Source organism: Schistocerca americana, chromosome 2 (assembly GCF_021461395.2).
Source record: "Schistocerca americana isolate TAMUIC-IGC-003095 chromosome 2, iqSchAmer2.1, whole genome shotgun sequence".
In the NCBI taxonomy this organism is placed as follows: domain Eukaryota; kingdom Metazoa; phylum Arthropoda; class Insecta; order Orthoptera; family Acrididae; genus Schistocerca; species Schistocerca americana.
Genome location: NC_060120.1, coordinates 436,750,697 through 436,770,951, shown reverse-complemented (window position 1 = coordinate 436,770,951; position 20,255 = coordinate 436,750,697). Strand labels below are relative to the sequence as shown.

The 20,255-nt window shown below is 37.9% G+C and overlaps 1 long non-coding RNA gene across 1 annotated transcript in view; it reads left to right on the top strand.

Annotated features, from left to right (window-relative positions):
• LOC124596131 overlaps positions 1-19,611 on the top strand; it is a 69,042-nt gene extending 49,431 nt beyond the window's left edge. The window contains exons 3-4 of the long non-coding RNA XR_006978283.1: positions 11,311-11,493; positions 19,063-19,611. This is a non-coding gene — a long non-coding RNA (uncharacterized LOC124596131). The remainder of the gene's footprint in view (positions 1-11,310; positions 11,494-19,062) is intronic.
• Positions 19,612-20,255: the final 644 nt, after the last annotated feature.

Sequence of the window (20,255 nt, the reverse complement as noted above, 5' to 3'; positions counted from 1 at the left end):
TTTTAGTGTGTTTAGAATTCTGCTTTATGTTTAGATAGGGTACTATCAACAACTTTCAAGCCACAACACAGACCACCATTCTGAACAGTAATCCAAGAGGTACTGACAGCACATTTCTTTATTGTTGGTGTATAAATCAAAACTCAACTGGAACTGGTATTTGCTATTAGCAACAACTGCGACTAATGCACATTGGTAAATGTATGTAAGATTCCACTATCCTGAGAGATACCAGATTCACAAATTATTATTACTGCTTTCTTTTGTTATCTGGGTGCTTCCTTTGCTTTATTTGAATTAGAAAAGAATTCTCCACATCTATTTCATGAATTATTTTTAGTAGCCATTTTTTATTTTTTTATGTTGATGCTTCCTTTGCTTTATTTGTATTGCTCAAGAAAAGAATTCCATATCTATCAATATTACTCTCCAAGCCTAATATATTGTTATCACAAAGACTTTTGTTGTGGATTTCTACCAAATTGATTCAATATTCTAAGCTTCTGACAATATCGTAAAGTGTGTTTGGCACATATGAAACTTTCAGTTGCCTGAAACTGATCTCATCAATGAATAAATGGATTATATTCATTAATTGTATCATTCATTCAGAAAGTTATTCAAGCAGCATGTTTAGTCAACTTGTCTTCAATGATGATTTCCAATGATGTAGACCAACTCAAAGTATGTGTTAACAACAACTCAAAGTATGTGTTAGCAAGAAGCAAGGAGAGGCAATCATGTAAATGATCAACATGTTGTCATATTATTCACTAATTGTAAACTGCTTTGTCCAAAGTCATAGCAAGGAACTGCATATTTGGTCTGTGGAACTGGAAAATTTAAATATGCTAAATTGTTGTTGAATATGGTTTGGTAGCACTTTGAAAATGGCAAACCACAAATACTGAAGATCCAGGTCTGAAGTGGAAGCTGGCAGTTGCCAAAAAGGTTGAGATAAATGAACATTGCAAGAATAATGATAAAATACTCCACAGGATGAACCTAAATGTTGCCATAGCAGTTAATTGGCAAAGAAAATTTCCGTTTGTAAACACAGTACATGTGAAAGAGCTAAACTGTAGTATTGATACAGATGCTCCAGTTGGACAGAAGTCAGATATAAAAGGGATAAACAGTACTTTTGCAGCATGCTTAGTAAACTTGTTGTCAATGATTATTTACAATGATGTGAGCAGTGAAATTTAATGAGAGAATTTAATTGAAAACAAAACATGGTATGCCACATGTAATATGAAAAATGGACTTCTCATGAAAAACTCTTCAGGGACACTTGAGATACTTAGATTCACATGCAAGTACTTTACTCCCTACTGGTATTTGTGGTTAACAGAACTCTGCAACTCACAACCACAATACTAGAAATACAATGTATGTATTCCAATATATAGTTCTCCATACAGTTTTATACTCTGGTGCACAAGTATACAACAGGTTAGCAGCTAGCATAAGACAAGAAACTGATAATTCCTAGATATTAAAAAACAACATAAAGAATATCTCAATTAACCTTTCCTTATATAATTTACCAAAATATTTGGACCCAGGGATGTAAGTTATACATAACTTTAATATTTATATTAAATAGATATGTGGTTATTTGAGTATTGGATGAAAACAGCAGCTGAAAATAGTAGATGAAGAGCAGTAATCTTTTTCAGTACCTAGTTTTATTCTAATTCAAATGTAGAAAGTATGTAAAAAATAGGAACAAGACAAATTATTGTATTATAAGAGGGCAGTTCAAACAGTAGCCTCTATTTTGCTGTAAATAAAAAATTTGCTTTATTATATATATATCTTGAAACTACAGCTTTTTGCTGTTTTTCAACATAGCCACCAATTTAAGCATCTGACACACTGTTTCAGTAATTTACAAATTTCTTCTCATAGACTTCTGCTGCCTGTTATGTCATCAGTCTTTTGCGACATTTTGAAGTTTGTTGTTGTCATCAAAGTGCTGCTATATAAGCCACTTCTTTGCATGAGTGAAGAGATGAAAATCGCTTGGCACTGTATTAGTGGTAGCAGTGCTACTGTGAGTGGACACTGTACTCTATACACCACTCACTTTGCCCTGAGTGCTTCTCAACTCAGGTACCACATCTTGTGCTAATTGGTTATGAGATTCTAATTGGGAGAACAAGATAAAAGAAGAGCAATAAAGTATAGGGAAAGAGATCAAGCCTTGCTAGCTCAATTTGGGGAGCAGCAAAGAGCCAGAAAAAAGGAAAGGGATGAAAAGCAAAAGCTCTGGTGTGACAACCTCACATCACAGTTGGATACCAGAGAAAAGGGATCAAACCTGTTTTAGAAGAATGGAGGATAGTCTGAAGAGCATCACTACCAAAGTAATTCTGCTAAAGAAAGTGTGGAAGGGCTTACCTGAATCAGTTGACAAACTTATGGAGGGACTGCAGAAATGGCAAACCTCCACTGATAATCTGAATAAGCAGGTAGACAAAGTGACCAATAGTCTGGATCAACTGCAGATAAAACAAGCAGTGCAGATCCAAGAGCACATTAAGGAACATGACAAAAAATTAGACAACACTGTAGAACAACGGTTGCAACAGAAGGGAGCTGACATAAAGGAACACGTAAATACAGTGATACAATCAGCCACTTCAAGGACCACCACTGTCAGCTTTTGGAAGTGGAGAGCCTGCCAGTGAATTAAAGTCTGAACTGCAAAATATCATATGAACTTTAAATGAAGATTTGCCACAAAGGAGAAATGAAATCTTGTCACAAATAGCTTGTATTGAGTGAGGGCAATCTGAGAGCACACTGCAGCATACGAGATATGGTAATGAATAAAGGTATCCACTAGGCCCTGTTCCAGTAAATCATGATTATGACACACCAAGTCCTATAAGAGGACCTTTTGTACCTGCAGAATGAGAAGCCACACAGGCCTACTCAAGTATAAATATCGAAGAGAGTTCAATAAAGGATGAACTTTTGTCATGAGAAAAGAATCATGCACCCTGTGATTTTTATAAAGAATTTTAAGATTTTTCTGCCCAAAGTTTGATCAGAAAGAGGAAACTCCAGTTTCTTGCAATGCACGTAGTAGTTGATGCTGCGTTATGGGCAATGGAGACTGCTGATGGCTGTGATATGCTCCAGTAGTTTGAAAGAGCATTTTTGTCAAAATTTTGGAGTTGTTGCACTCAGGAAAGACTTAGAAGTATACAATCCTTAACAATATAACATGAAAAAGGGTAGTATGGGAAATGTTACAGAGAAGTATATTAATAAAATGAGGTACTGGGATGAGACGGCATCTACAACAGATGTACTACATATTTTGAAAATGAGGTTGTCCAGGTTGGTACACAAACAGTTCGTGAACGCACCTGACACAGGCCTGCAACAATTTCTAGCTACTCTGGATTAAATTGATATGATCCATGAGCATACTAAAAGAGACAATGGCAGTAGTTATTCTCCATCAAAAAATCTCAACAAAGGTAATGAAAATGGTCATGGCAATGGTAACCACAAAAGAAATGGTTATTGCAACAGTAATAATTATGATTATGGATCAGGCAGGAATGATCATACCATAGGACATTACAACAATTACAATAGTGACAGTTCACCAAATGCAAATAGTAAGTGCCAAAGTGACGCGATAAACAGCCAGATTCAGGGGTACCAATAATTCTAGGCTGGGATGTTCAACTATGACCAGTGGCAAAACAAATCTGCTGCATCTCTGAATAATCAATGGAGGGTGAATGCAAACTGAAACAAGGGTGATCAGAGATATATATCTTGGCAAAACAGTCTGGAGAGACATTCTCCTAATGAACAAAGAGTACAAATAATTGAAATGCATAACGAGAGCCCACCTAGCCCATCAAGCTTGGGAAACTAGATTTGACCATACCACACCTCCCAGTAGTGGTGTACACGAACATGATATGACCAATTGTGTCAGCAGCCAGCAAAGTGTAAAAACATGGCAAAACAGGTAGAACAAGCTGCTATTCACGCCATAATTGGAAACAAAGATTTGTGTAAGGAACCCACCTGATCCATACCTACACTTCCTGTACACAGATGCAAAGTTGTCCGTTCTTTTGGTGCAAAAGCACAAATTGTCAAGTACCAGGCTCAGGTGGACTTGACAATAGAAAATGATGTATTTCAGTGCATGTTCCCTATAATTAAAAATTTGTCTGTCACCTTCGTGCTGGGATGGGACTTCCTCTGGGAGAGGCAAGCACGAACTGACCTCTCTATGGATAAGTGCAATCTTGGCAATACAGGCCATCAGGCTGAATTAGCTAGTAAAAACATATTAGGTACTTGGAAAATATTGCTGATGTATCTGTGTGAGATATCTTAACACAGGTCTATGGTGGAAGAATAAAGAAATACCAGCACTGGTATTGGTGGATAGTGACAGTAATAGTATTACTAAACAGATCTGCAATAAAGTGGTGAAATCAGAGTGATTAAGTGTGGACCAGCAGAAACAGTTGGCAGATTTGTTAGTCAAATTTCAAACTGTGTTCGCAGAGAAACCTGGAACCATTAAGGGTTGTACTTACCATATTGAGGCATATGCCCACCAAACGTCTTGCAAAGTCACATATTCAGTGCACTGGACAATGAAGGAAGAAGTTACCATGAAATATGGAAAATGTTGGAATGGAACATTATAAAGTGTCAGACTCACCTTATAGTAGTTCAATGCTTGCAGTAGGTAAAGCAGATTGCAGCATACACCAGTCTTTGATTCAGCACAGGATATATATAAACAAAATAATAATAACAGTCTGTATCAGGTCAGAACATTTGGAAGAACAAACCCAAAAGTTTTATAATGTTAAATACCAGATGAGTATTGCCTGAGATATTCTTATTGGCAAATCACATTAACAAAGGAATCTGAGAAGTATAAGGCCTTCCTGTTTGCTGGAAGAAGTTACCAATTTAAAGTATTACCTTTTGGGATGAATATAGGTGCTGGCATCTTTATAAATGCACTTGACACCTTGTTAGGCTATGATCTATTAAGCAGAGTGACTTTATGTTGATGATCTGGTCATAGCTACTAACACTTGGGTATATCATAAGGATATAATAACTGAAGTACTGACAAGGTTTGCAGATGCAGGGGTAACGACGAACTTTACAAAATCAAAGTTTGGAAGAGCACAAATCAAGTTTCTTGGCCACTTGATGTTTGGGGAAGGAATAATTCCAGATCCAAAGAAGTTAAAGGCAATTAGATAATTTCCAACACCTAGGACAAGAATGTAGTTGAAGGCATACCTAGGATTAGCAGCATTTTTCAGGCAATTCGTGCCTGATCAACTTCTGAACAAAGCTGCACTGGAGAATTTGTTGAGAAAAAATACACCTTCGATATGGACTTCCACATGCCTACAGGCATTTGAAGAAATCTGTGATGCCTTGCTTAATTCAGAAGCCCTGCACCATCCTGATATGATGCAAGACTTCTGTATTGTGTTGGATGTGTCATTGTTTGGTCTGAGGCTGTGTCTCTCTCAATCGTGCCAAACAGCAGGGAAGACAGACATTAGGATTATAGGATTTTCTAGCAGAGCGCTTTCTCAGTGTGAGCGGGCATATTTAATTCTTGGGATAGAAGCATTAGCCATGGTTTTGGCCTTATGGAAAAATGCGCAAGATGACAACTGATGTGTTTGTGTACCACCAACTGATGTGGTACACACACAATACCTGGGGTCGTTTTGAAATTCAAAAGTGCACTAGGAAAATTTCCAATTACTGTTACTACCCTAACCTCAAAAGGAGAGTGTGTAATTTGGTATGGAAGTGTGTTATATGTTGGAAGGCCAAACACACAAATATATCCATGGAAACTGGACTCCATCCTATAATTCCAGTAAAACCGTTAGAATTAATATCAGCAGATGTCTGTGAGCCACTTCTGATCACTTGCAAACTACCACTTCCACGTCAATATCAGGAGAATAATGACTGATTATATACCAACTGTTGGTAAACCAAAGGCCATGTTGTCTGACAACACGTCATACTTTGTCAGCACAAAAGCAGTTTCTACAGGGACAAGAGATAACCCAGGTATTGATCTCTTCAAGGAGTTTAATAGATCTATTGGAACATATGCTCACAGACAATATACAAAATGGGTTAAGTATGTTCAGACATTTGAAGAAGTATTTAATAGTTTACAACGCAATTCAGAGGGCTATACCCCATGAGAGATAGTGTTTCCAAGTACAGAAGATGACTGGAGCAACCCAATTCCAAAGTTACCTTGACTGGAACCAGATGTAAATATGTTGAGGACTCATCAAAATTCTTCCAGCATAAAGTGCTAAAATAATAAATGGCAATTACTTTATGGTGGGCCTTACCAGTTGATAAGGGTAACCCAGGGGTGCAGCCACAGACTAGCTTGTTCCATGGCAATGGACATGAGAAGATTATATTCTTTAAGGGATTTCAAAAAGGAAAGTCAATAATGTTCAATAATGTTGTTTATTATTTATATATAGATGTAGGATTTTGATATTTTCTTTTAGTTCTCATGGCTCATCGTTTTTGGTACTTATTATCCTAGTTAGTCCATAGAAGCACCTAGTAATCATTAATCATTTGTAACAGTGAGAATGTTATGTATTGTTTATAATGTGAATAACAGTGTAATGAATGGCTATTAATTGGAAGGACTTGTGAAAAAGCCACACATTATAGTGGACTTAAATGCTACATAATGATGTACTTGAGATTAAGTCTCATTTAACCATTAAGAAAATTCTGATACAGATTCTAAGAAATGAGCTCTTGCAGACTACGTTTATTTGACATCTGCAGTAATAATTAAATTAAATTTTGCTTTCATCAACCCTAGTAAATGTAACAGTAATTAATATTTGTCCATTTGAAGCATGACTTACTACGAGCAAATAGCTTTGTAGCTTGCAAAGCATTTTTTATAACTTGACCCAAGTTAGGCCAATGTAAATGTGGAAGCAGGAGCCAGTATTTGTGGTATTTATAAAAAATGGACCACGCACTGGTGACCTGAGTAATTCAATAAACAAATGCAAAATACATTACATGGAACACATGCTACAGAGACTAGTCTTCGTGAAATCAGGCCAGAGTCTTGAATAAGTAATTCCAAGTTACCAGGAGTGAAGTGTACAAGTAAAGGGGCTAACAAGCCAAACCTGTAACACACCATAATGTTCACAGTTGAAACAAAAGCACAATTTAACTAAAAATGTAAAGATAAATGTGATACTATGTTAAAAATCACTGTTTTAAACCATAAATCCTGAGTGGAATTCAATGGGACATTTGTCACTGCCTGTGTCTAACAAACCAGTGAACTAAGGTATGCTAAACAGTAATGGTAACACAGCTGTGTGAAAACTTTGGTTACTTCCTGTAGAGCAACACATCAATGGACAGAAATCAGCTGTTCTTTTGTGACTCTCAGGTCAGCATGTTCCAGTGAGCAAACACACTGACAATAAGGATTCTTGACACTTTGTTGTGTAGCGGATCATGGTGCATGCATAACAAATGTGACTGTGGGGAAGTGTCGGATGTGTCATGGAGCAAATAAAGTTTTTTGTTTGGCTTTCATAAATTACACCATTTACAGGCAATTGCTGAAATATGTGAACATTGTGCAGCAACATTACATGAAAGTGCAATGAACTGGTAAGATTAGCAAAAGACAACTACTGACAAAATACTAAGCTGAAACAACACAAACACTGAACTCACTCACAGTGTTCTAATGTGATTATGCGCCATATGCCTTACAGCTATAAACCATCTGCAATTTAGTAGAGTGTTGATACTGCCAACATTATTTGCATGCACTCAACCCAGGGTGAGGTGAAGGACAAGCTGACTTCTGAATTCCTGTCCAATCACATCGCCAGCCCGGATACAAGCATATCTGGTCAACGCTCCATGGTATGAAACTTCACCCACCAACCTCACCACTGTGACTGCACGTACCATCACAGGCTTGTGATCACTGTTATGGGGGCAGAGGCATTGCAAGCATTGTCGCAGCATAGCCATTAATACAAATGTCAAACTATTTCAATGTCTTAAAAGTTTCGTGATGTTCAAAAGACAAAACGACAATTGTCCAAATCCATATTCTCTGTATATGTGTTTCTCTATGTATTATGTAAAGAATATGATTGATGTTACTTATTTCCAGTTTGTAATATATCAATGTAGTATGTCAAGCAACCATTGATGTTAATATATGTCATACACAATATGAAAGATACCTAAAGGGTGCAATAAGCACATCAATAATTGACTATTAATGTATTGTAACATCAACTTTATGAAATTAAAAATAAGTGAAAAACAGACACTGGCAGTCTAAAGGCTCTCGGCCAGGTTTTTGACAGCTGGGGTTTTCTCTCAGGCCATGCCATACATGGAAGCTTAATAACTTTCATCTCCAGAAAATGTAACCTGCACCAGACTGCAACTTAATGGACTATTATACTGTATAACATAACTACTAATACAGTGTCATAGTATGATCTTACAAACAATTACCAGTGCCTGACACTATGAAATGACAGCTCCAATCAATGTCAGAAATTGTTAGCTGAACTTTTCAGGGGGGCAATTGTGCTGTCCCCAATAATATGATAAATATTGAATGAAATAGAGCGTTAAGTATTGTGCTAAAAAGGCAGTGTGAAAGTGACAAGAGTACCACAGAAAATCAAAAATAATGTCAGAGATTATTACAAATCTCTTTTATGTGATAAATTTTGTTCATCAAGAGAGAGAGCATTTCTGTACTAATGTATCTAAATAAACAATGGAATTATCATTTTGTTGAAGCTGTATGTATCATGCAGGTATGTTCAAATATAAAACACATGTTAATTTCAAGTTGTCATGGTTTCCTTTACCTTCAATTCCCTCCTGTGATATGGAATTGAATAACAAGAATTTTTCTAGCTTTGCAAAGTTCTGCCGTTAAAGCATTGTTGGTTAGCAGCCATCAGACATTACAGCAGAAAACCTTAATATCAAATATTACAGGCTTCACCTGGTAAATAAAGATACACTATTTATGTCATTTAAGAGTGAAAGCTATACTGATCATTTTTTGACAGAGAGAGTATTAACTGAAATAGTTCCTTTGATGAGAATACATAATGTTCCAATCTGATTGGTCTTGCTATGAAATAAATTTATAAAATAATCTGTGAATGAACCTATATGATAAACTAATGGATTAATGATCCATTTGAAAGCATAAAGTAATATTTTCAGTCAAAGGTTGGCATATGTTCACTATAACTTTATTTACTTACATAGGTGTGCTGTAATGGTGCGAAAGTTTATGCTGGGTAAAGCATACTGCTTACTACGTGCTGCATTTAATAGCACTGGGCACATGACTTGCAAATAGTGTCACACATATTAACAACTTTAAATTTTCTTCGGCTTTGTAATGAATGATTATTATTCTTGGCTGTTGCTAACAGCCCATTGGTATTAATACTTTCACATGTAACTTGACACAACTCATATTAACATGCTGAGCAGTGGCTGTGTGCATGAAATCAAATAACTTTGCAGAATTGGCCATTTGTCAGCATCAATAAGGAGAAGCAGGAAGTGGCAAGTACTACAATTTGTCACCATAATTCTTCCTGGTACATGTGAGGTATGATGGCCATGGCAGCTTTGATGCATCAGAATGGGGAAGGGTGAAAAGAGTAAGCTGCCTGCCATTTACCACTGTAACAGTGTTCTTATGAACAGACAGTAGACAGGTATTGAGCTAAGATGGTTCTCATGCCAGTGTCAACTCGCGTTTTCTAGCAGCATGCCAGATTTTATTAAGGATGAGCACATGAGCACGTTTTTGAACTTTCCAAGTGTTAACATCATTGCGTCACACATTGTGGCCTTCGTGCAAGAAAATTTGCTGTGTGACCAGTTTTTTCAAGCTTGGCTCCTCATGTTACTGGCAAGTGCAGATACGATCTTCTGGGACCAGACATGTATGTTTTAGATGGTTAAATTGTGTGTGGTGCAACACAGCCTCCATTAGTAATTCTGATATAATAATTATGTTCTGAAGATCTGTTCTTTTTCACATTTCGTGGTTCATAAAATGATTTTGCAGTGCTCTCCCCACTTATGCTTCATTTTAATAGGCTGCCTGAGAGGGTAAAAGAAATTTGTGAGTTTATTCCACTCTCTTCTGGTGTGATGATGAGAGCTGCCTTTTGCTTGGTGCAGTAACCCAAGGTACAACAACCCACTGTTGTTTATATGATGAAGCACGTTCATGTGAAATGGGTGTTGGTATTTACTTCACTTATTAAAGAACTTTATTCTTATTAAGCTATTTGTTTTATTACTACTATAACTCCAGTTTTCTCATTACTTAATTGTTAATTTTAGTGTATTATACAGATTAAGTTTGTGTCCTCTAGTTCAAGTGCCACTGCACATGCATTTATTTAAATCATTTGGGTTCACAATCAAGTTTAAGAACCTTTTTAATTTCTTCTCAAATGTTAAGCTTACAGTACGTGTTTAAGTGCATGAGCATTCATTAAACCTCAACACCTTGCTGTCAAATTTTGGTGCATGTCTATTTGTATCATCTGAACTGTTGGTAATTAACATGAGGTGCATATTTTTGCTCACTGTTCCAAACATGCTTGCGCTATTAGAAATTACTGGATATTAATTGCAATCAATTTAAATTTGATTGTTTTTATAAAATAGAGATTCTTATGGTTTATGGCAGTATCTAAAGTGTAAATTAGATCAGTTGTTATCACATGCATACTAATGCTATTTTGTGTCTGTGTTTTAAGAGTTAGGTGATGTCTCAGTTCCTTGACAAGTCTAACATGTAAAGCATCCAATTATCTGGTGGTGTCAGAATTAAATCTTATTCTGTTTAACTTCAGCTGACATTTTTCTTTGTACTGCTAACTTCTAAATACATATTGTCAAGGAAGTTTTTCATTGCAATCATGCATGTTTAAAATTTATTTGTCATGAATGGTGTTGAAATCCTATTTGCCAAGTCCTTCCATCCACAAGGCAACCAGGCAGCTGACCATGTTTTAAAATGGTAGGCAGAGTTTGGATGCATTTGGAGGGTCAGGCTAGCTAATTAGTCTTTATTGAGCCTTATTTATAATATGCAAATTAATTAATTTATTTTTTCTTTTGTCAGGATAAAAATAATTTGTTTTTCCAGAGTGTACTTGTTTGATGTATTTGCAGGTGCGCTCAGTGCTGTGAAGAAGCCTAGGGTACTGGTGGGCTGATGAGGGTTGATGCCTAAAGAAAGAACAACTACAATATGAACTCCAGATATGTGGACAGTCAGAAGTCATGGAGCTCTACTATTGGCTGCACTGTGTGGCGGAGCATCTGGTGCAGGTAACTGAGGCGCAAACTGGTCAGGTGAGTGCAGTAGTTGAGCACTGCGCCACTTCTCTCTCAGGCATAGAAAAGAATATTACCTTCTTAGAAGGTAATCACCACTCTCACACACAGGCATATAGCATGCAGGTGCATATTATGCATTGGTTTCATGGTTGAGGATCTGAGTCTCATAGTTACAGATCCTCAATAGAAGTTACCTGTAGATGAGTTGCAGGCCAAGGCAATGAAATTGAAAATGAAACTGAAGCATTAGAATTAAGCAAGAGCCCAGGGCATGGTGACAAGGAAAGCTCTTTGTTATTAGAGGCCAATGGCAGTTCTCCTAGTCAGGATAATTGGAGTAGTGTAGGCAGTACGATGTGCCATTTTGCTAAATCCACAATTCCTCTTCTACGTGTACTCCATGGCATCAAATGTGTTTACATTCAAACCATGCAACAGGTAACAAAATTCTTATGGTTTTCCGTAACCTTGGAGAGGCAGGTAAATTTTCCAACTTTCCTACCCTGTATGTCATAGCTTCTTACCCAAGAAAGTGAGTGTAAGCTTGGTGGAACAAGGTTCCCTGCAGGAACAGTGTGAGAGTGTTCTGAGAGAGAGAGATTGTCAGCCAGGATTAAAAAAATGATTTAATTAGTCAGTATTTCTATCAGGTTCAACATGCGGTGCGGGGGAGTCCCTGGTCGAGTATATACAGAGATAAATATGTGCAGCTTCCAGAATGCGAGATCACAGTTACTATTTTACAGGGGATGTAACCTAAAATTGCTCACAAGTTTTGTTTTCTGAGGGATTAGTTACGTTCAGCGAACTAGACCATTTAGCCAGCAGCACTGAAGGGGCTAAACAGGCCTATGTCAAGTGAGGGAGTGAGATGACACCTGTTCAGTTGAGGGGGGTTCCATCACTCATGAAACATCCAGTAAAAATGTCAGAGCTAGTTGCTATCATTGTGGTGGCCCCATACACTCTGATCACCAGTGCTTTTTAGAAATGACATTGTTGAACAACTGATGTCTGAAGGGCTGCAGTCGTTTTCCAGAGTGTGTCTTATTGACCACTTGTAACAAGGTGATGGTGACGAGTAATGACCTACTCGCCTTCACGTGTGCTCATATTAACAACAATCTAACATGTGCCTTGGTGGACTCAATATTTTGTCATTGAAGTATGAGTGGTATCACAGGTATTGGTCTATTTGTAAATTCTCTGATTTGAGCCCTGTTACTCAGATTTGTAGTATCATTAATGGTCAACCACTCATTGTGTATTAATTGTAGGATGGGTGATTCTGCCTGACCTCTAGACTTATTTGTGACAAAGGGGCTGAGTTTAACCTGTTGTTGGAATATGATTTTGTTGGTTGGTCTTGGGCTATTCACATGGGTTGTTTTATTTTGATTTCTGTCCTCTGTAAAGATTTAGATGATGCTGACATTGTAGGTCATTGTAAAATTATTATGGTAGTAACTGAATCGGGGGGGGGGGGGGGGGGGGGGAGGTTAATGTGGCACACTTTTAACCAGTGAAGCACAAGAGCTGATTTGAGTACTGCAGTACTGCAGGAATTTCCTGAGGTGCTCACCGATAAGTTGGGTGTAACTGATAAGACAGAGTGCCACATTTGGCTTTTGAATCAGGTACCAGTCCAGCAGTCACCCTCTTCCTGATTTGCATAATTGTTTTACCAGGTTTGTTGGAGAGCAGTATTTCACTGTAGTTGATCTCAACTGGGTTTATTACCAAATTCTATTAGCAGAGGATTCCAAAGCCATCACAGGTTTTGTCATAGACTAGAACCTGTATGAATTTAATAGGGTGCCTTTTGGGTTAACTACTGGTGCTGTTGTATTCAAGTTCATTTACAATTACCTGATGACATGGAAGTTTATTGTGAGTCATTTCCTCATTACCTCGAACATCTGAGACTGGTCTTGGCAAGGTTGAGAGAGGTGGGGCCTGCCATCAAGCCTTCTTAAGTTAAGATCTTTTTCTGAGACATCTGGTTCTGGCCTTAGGAATCAGAATAGATCATTCATGCGCTAAGGCAGTCTACAACTTCCACTTGCCTAGTGCAATCTACAACTTCCACCTGCCTAAGTCCATGAACGACTAGCTCAGTTTGGCAGCATGTCAAATTTTTTAAGAAGTTTGTACCTAAATTCATGGAATTAGCTGCACACCTCCGTAAGATGTGGCAGAAGGGAAAGCCAACAAGCATTATTCAGGGTGCTAAAAACTGCCCTCAGTAATGCTCTTGTGTTGGCGGTTCCTGACTTTTTGAGTGTCCCTTTGTTGTACAGACAGATGCTTCAAACTCAGGGGTCGCAGCAGTATTACTGCAGGAACAGGGTGGTAACTGTAAGACAGTACCATACATGTTAAGGTCCTTGTCGCTGACAGAGAGTTGTTATTCCACCTATGAGCTAGAGGCTCTTGTGATACTCTTCACCTTGAAAAATTCAAATTCTGCCTGGAACGCAGTGAATTTTTGCTCGAGACTGATAATCAGTTTTTCAATAAAATGTGCCGAGTTTTTAATGTAACTGAGGGAGATTAACGTCAGCCCAAGTGATATTCTTGTGAGCTTCAATGTAGTGTCATTGTTTACCATGGTGCCTGTAAATGAAGCTATTTCATATATTTCTACTACTGACATAGTGGCTTTATTTAAACACTGCCTGATGACAACTTATTTCCAGTATAACAACGAGTTTTATGAACAGCCCTCTCAGCCCTGCTGTTGTCAATTAATTTATGGAGATCTTCGAACAGCAAGCGCTGTAGACTGCCAGTAAAATGCCTACTAAATGGTACCGCTATGTTGATGACACATTTGTAGTGTGGACTTATTATGGTCAAGAAGAGTTGGATGTCTTCTTGGTGCATCTGAACAGTATTAACTCAAAGGTGCAGTTTACAATGGAGAAAGAGAGCAACGGTCAACTCAATTTCCTGGATGTATCGGTAATTAAATGGGTGGATGGGATGCTGGGCCACAAGGTATATAGAAAGAACACTCACATGGATCGATACCTCCATAAGGAATCTAACCATCATCCAAGACAAAAAAGAGGTGTCATGAAAACCTTGGTGGACAGAGCCAACAAAACCTGCAAGCCCGCTTACTTACAAAATGAACTAAATCAGCCTTCATGAAAAATGGATATACCAGCAAGGAAGTTGATCGAGCCCTCCATCAAAGAAGAAAAGAAGCCAGAAGTCCACAGCAACAACGTTCACCTACTGGAAAAGTTTACCTACCATTCATTAATGAAGTCACGGACCGCATCGGGAAAGTTCTGGCCAAGTATGGGATCGAAACAATCTTCAGGCCCACCAAGAAGATTAAGGAATATTTAAGAACTGCAAAAGACGCCCGACACCCCCTAGCAAAACCTGGGGTATACAATATTCCATGCAGTTGTGGACAAGTATATATTGAAACAACAAAAAGAAGTGTAAACATCCACTTAGCCAAACATAAAAGAAACTGTCGCTTAGGACACATCGAAAAATCGGCCGTAGCTGAGCATGTTTTTCGAGATGGGAATCACGAAATTAAATTTAATGAGACAAGTGTTCTAGCATGAACATCCCATTATCATGCACGCATGTATAGAGAAGCAATATAGATTCACAAACACCATAACAATTGTAATAGAAAAGAGGAAGTTTTAAAGTTAGACAAAATATGGATGTCGACATTGCACCAGCAGAATGACAATTGATTACTCTTAATCAAGAATGATGATGCCTTCCAAAGATAGGCATACCGTTGGCATCACGTGACGAAAGGTGGTGCCCTTATGCTCTCTATAAATGCTAGAGTACCTGGAGCCTCAGTGGCAGTAGCCGGACAACCTCAGAAGATCTCTCCCGCAGCTGGAGACGAAACGCCAGGTAGAAATTTTATACACCGACCATGGCCTCTCAGCCCAGAAGTTTCAACTGAAGACAACATCGGCCATGAAAGCCTACATTGTGTGATACCATGGACTGTTGTTTATAGATTACACGGGTCCATTATCTCACACTAGAGGAGAGCACAAGTACTTCTTTGTAGCAGTGGGTGAGATTCCTCATTTTACCTGGTTAGTGCCCAGTGGAGGAGTGACAGTCAAAACCAGCATCCAACATCTTAGAAGAATTCTTTCATTGTTTGGTTCACTCAAGGTTATGGTGAGTGATAATGCTCCAGCCTTTGAGTCTGGGCTCTATTGCAAGTCTTGTTTCCAGAGTGGTGTAATACATGCTACCACCACACCATATTATTGTCAGCTGTCCTTCAAAGAGCAGGTCAACCAGAAACTAAATGCTGCATTAATTGTATTCCATACTGATGACCACACCCCATGGGATTTTTTATTGCCTTGGCTAAACTTAGCCTTCAGCACCACGAATCATGAGACTCATTGTCTAATATTTGGTCCACTAAGGATTTGTTGCTTGATAAGATTACTCCAGAAAATATTAAGGACAAAAATATTGAGGACAATTGACATAGTGCCTAATTAACATTGAAAAGGTAGACCAGAGAGAAGCGGCATGGTACACCTGTGGCAGGCACCTGGGGAATTTTACGGTGAAGGATCTAGTGTTTGTAGAGGATTTTGGTGGACGTGATTATTCTAATAGGATGTCAGGCAAGTTGGCACCATGTTTCATGGGGTCATATCAGGTTCTTGAAATGCTGACCCCCGTCACACTCCAGGTCAGGAATGAATCAACAACATGCAAGCACCACAGCACCTGAGCCAGATTAAGGGCTGTGGTCTTAGATAAGTTACTAATCTATTCTGTTTTAAACTCTACAATGGAGGTTTCAGTTTATGGGAGGGGTAAGCTGAGCTGTGTCACAAATTGACTGGTCACATCCTGCTCTCAACAGTATTCATCTATGGCCATAGTGCATGACTAGTGGCCAGATAGGCCACAGCGGAAGTGGGTTTGTTCTCTCAAAGTTCAGTCATGTTTGTATGGCGAAGTTGCTCAAGGAGCACAGCTGGGGCCACAAATTCACTTGATGTTGGTTAGAGCGGCTTCCTATTCTGGTTCCATAGTTTGTTGCCACAGTTCGTTTTGATGTGACCCATGCATACTGACTATGGCAACTTGGAGGGATCAGAGTCACAATGGCTGCAAGGAATAAACTGCCTGCAGTTTACTGCTGTAGCAGTTTGAGAAGCACATGGTGAAGGTGGCTCTGACTCTGATGTCAACTTGCATTTTCTAGCAGCTTATTGGATTTTACTAGGTGAGCATGTTTTGGAACTTTGCCAGTGATTAACATCACTGTGTCACACGTTGTGGCCTTAGTGCTAAGAAGCCACTGTGCAATCAGTTCTTTCAATGTCTTCGGTGGTTTTAATCAATGATGCTGTGTATTCTGTTCCTTTTGTTACTGGCTGGCATAGATATGATCTTCTGTCATCAGATAAGTATGATTTAAGTAGTTATATTGTTTGTCACGTAACTCACCCTCCATTAGTATTCCTGATTCAGTATAATCTCTTTTAAGAACTGTTCTCTTTTAAATTTTGTGTTTCATAAAATGATTTCACTATACTCTCCTAACTTATGCTTTATTTGAATATGCTATATGATCAGAACAATTTGTAAGATAAATTTGTGAACTTTTCTGCTCTCCTCTAGTGTACTGACAAGAGCTACCTTTTGCTGGGTGCAGTAATTAGGGATGCATTCAGCTCCAACTATTGCTTATACAGTGAAGCAGGTTATGTGCAATGGGTGTTAGCATTTCCTCATTTATTAAAGAACTTGATTTTTATTAAGCTATTAATTTTTATGCTGCTCAAACTCATTTTCTCATTACTTAATTGTTAATTTCAGAGTATCAGAGTAATTAAGTTTGTGTCCTCTTGAGTTCAAGTGCCACTGCACTTGTATTTATTTAAATCATTTGGGTTCAAAATCAGTAACTTTTAAATTTCTTGTCAAGTGTTAAGCTTTCATTTCGTGTTTAAACATAGTTGCTTTCATTGAATCTCAGATTACTTGCTGTCAAATTTTGGTGCATGTTCACTTGTATCATCTGATTTGTTGGTAATTACCTTGAGGAGTGCGTTTTGCTCACTATTATGAATACACATGCACAATTAGAAACTACTGGGGATTGCTTGCATTCAGTTTACATTTTACTGTTTTTTAGAGACAAGAGATTCTTGTGGTTAATGGCAGTGTCTAAAGTGTAAATTTGACCAGTTGTTATCACATGCACTTCAATGTTATTTTTTGTTTGTGTCTTTTTGAGGTGATGTCTCACTTCCTCGTCCAGTCAAACATGCGAAGCATCCCAATTAGCCGGTGGTGTTGGAATTGAATCTTATTCTGTTTAGCTTCATTTAACATTTTCATTGTATTGTTAAGTTATACACTGGAACTTGGTTCTTGTAATAAAGTGTGTTTAAAATTTATTTGTGTCATGAATGGTGTTCAAACCCTGTTTGCCCAGTCCTTCCATCCACAAGGCAACCAAGCAGCTGGCTCACTTAAGTTTCATCAAAGTTTCACATTAGACATCTCAAGTAATCATCATTCCACACTACATAAATTTAGCTTGCAAAACTCCCTCAGCATCTCACCATAGCCATAACCTTCATTGATGACAAAGTCTGGCTGGCATTCTTTGTCTCATGTTGAGAACTGGTATGGCCGCAAGCCATAGACTGTTGTTTCTTATGTATGCCTTTCAAATTTTGTCAGCAGTCACAATTCTCTTCAGAAAACCATATCCTTCTACATTATAACATGATCATACATTTAAGGCAGAGCCCATTTGTTTGCTTTTGTGACCTCTTTGAGCAATTTTGAATCCCACTAAATGTAGAATGTTCAGTAGCCTAAGTATTGCTGAGGATCTTGTACAAAAGTGTACATGAAATTTGTGGGAATTGTTCAGAAAATTTTGGAGATGGTGAATGTTCTTATTTCATAGACTTCCTCGTCAATTTTCTTGGCAAATCATTGCTCACAACAGTAGGCATACCACTCCTCTCTTCAGCACAAATGTTTGTTCAACCACTTTTCAAAAATTGGACCCATTAGTGCACAATGCTTGCACTCATATAGTTTGGACTGTTTATAGTATGCAGCTGGTGATGAATGTCAGCTGGCTGAAACAATCTGCAGCAAAAAAAATCATATTATTGCTCGCACTTCACAGAATTTTCATTACAATGCTCATGTTTTGAGGTTATAACAAATGACTACATGAAAGAATGAGGTTCATACTTTCACAGCTCAACACTTACTGAATCAGAAAATGTGCAAATATGACAATGGCAGTGCTGCATGCACAAATATTAGCACCACAGTAGAATGACCATTGCTTTCTGAATAGCCCTAGTATATAACTATTGTATGCTGCAAATACAAACTGTGGAAACTTGAATAGTTAAGAAGGTTACTTGGAGGAGCAGAAATGGTATGTCCATAAATTATTTTTAAGTGAATAGTAACAGTCATGTGCTAGATAAGCAATATTTTTCACATTTTTATCCTATTTCCACAGTATCAAGCGGTATGTAAATTGATTGTGTATGGTAATAGGTGTATTTTCCTCAGATGGTAGCCTCACGGCCACGCAGTCAAGGCAGACCAGTTGCTGTATCTGCAGGCTTCCATCAATGACATCATAGTACAGTTCAGAGTACACTTCTTGTAAATAAATACACTGGCTGCTGTACAAATGCCTATATTACAACATGTTTAAAAGGTAGCCCATGGAAGGCTCCACAGAAATTTGTGTCACCAGCATCACTTGATGCCTATTTTCCATGGACTGGTCATATACTGTCAGAGGACAGATGAATAATATTCTGACAGGTATGTACTTAAGACACTGTTTGGCAGCTAACGAACCAGTTCCATTGCAGAGCCAGTTGCAGGTCATCACTGCTCCTGAACATCCACAAGCATCTAAGCCATCACCTGCTGAAAATCATTGCACTCCTTGCTGACCATTATGTCAAGGGACTTAGTCTGTATTCCAGTTAACAAGCAGTAATGTGTTGCCAGAAGGAAGCTCTCACTCACCTCAGTAAACACTGCCTTGTTTGACATTGTGTCTAATTCAGCCACCGAGCACGCCTTGCCAATGAACTTCACCAACCAGTGCTGATCAATAATTATGTTGGAACTCAGTCAAACAAGTGAACTGTATTATGTCACTGAGTAACTAAAAGATATATGTTCACACCTCTGTTGTATTATGTTTAAAACAAGATGCAATAACTGATTTAAATAAAGTGATCCTAAAATTAGTTAAATTGTAAGTTATGAAGTTGGCAATCAATTATGCCAAATACTATTGTTTCTTAACTAAGTAATGTAATACAAATTTTGAAATTTAGAGATCAATTACAGTGTGGTTATTGTTGTATAATGAAATCTGCTGTAAGAGGTGTAGCTTGGACAAAGTGACAGTCAAACCTGTTGAAAGAAATGGACAGAAAGTATGTTATCTGTTTTTTTGTGCCAAGTAACATAAATCTCATCAAAAAACTCATTCATGCATTCACTGATTTGTTCATTCAGCACATTATGCAGATCCCATCAAGAATTGGAACAGTCAGGAATGTCTAACTAGACAGTGAATACATATACATGAGACAAGAACACCATGGAAACTTAATCTGTATACTGTATTAACTACAATAGTTCATGATTATGTCAGCTAAATTTAACCAAATAAACTAAAAAGAATGCTGTCACTTTGAAAAAAAATGACTGCCTCCTTAACTGTCATAGATAGCTTC